General features: G+C 49.1%; 1 protein-coding gene across 1 annotated transcript in view; it reads right to left on the minus strand.

Moving 5' to 3' along the window:
* The window catches only part of LOC119588089 (alpha-catulin-like), a gene marked incomplete at both ends in the record, with an annotated part of 86,154 nt that overhangs the window by 85,346 nt on the left and 236 nt on the right, over window positions 1-572 (minus strand).

The following is a 572-nucleotide window of genomic DNA, read 5'->3' on the forward strand; positions in this document are numbered from 1 at the left end:
CTGGCTCCTGATGTAACATTCGTTCACATGACCTTGTTATGACTCATCCAGTTCCTTCATTCATCCATAAGACTCATCCACGTGATTCGCCTGCCATGACCTCACCCATTCGTCCATATGACTCACTTGCGAATCACCCATAAGACTCATCCACATGAGACTCACCTGGCGCCCCGGTTCCCTTTGCATGCCTCGAATATCTCAATCATCCACGTGACTCCCTTAATATAAAGCATTCATCCATATGGCTTATTTACGGATGACTCACCACTGACTCATAATTTCAAAATTCATCCATACGCCTTACTTGCCGCATCGGCTTCATCCATTCATCCAAATGATTCATATAATTGCTTCGCTCATTCATAAGACTCATCGACGTGAGACTCTCCTGCCGCCCTCACTCACCCTGATCTCATCCTCTCACTCACTCACCCACAAGACTCATCCCCACGTGGGACTCACCTGCCGCCCTCACTCATCCTGACTTCATCCCCTCACGCATCCATAATTCTCATCCCCGCGGGACTCACCTGCCACTCATCCCCTCACTCACTCACCCACAAGACTCA

This window comes from Penaeus monodon, chromosome 23, assembly GCF_015228065.2.
Source record: "Penaeus monodon isolate SGIC_2016 chromosome 23, NSTDA_Pmon_1, whole genome shotgun sequence".
Lineage (NCBI taxonomy): Eukaryota > Metazoa > Arthropoda > Malacostraca > Decapoda > Penaeidae > Penaeus > Penaeus monodon.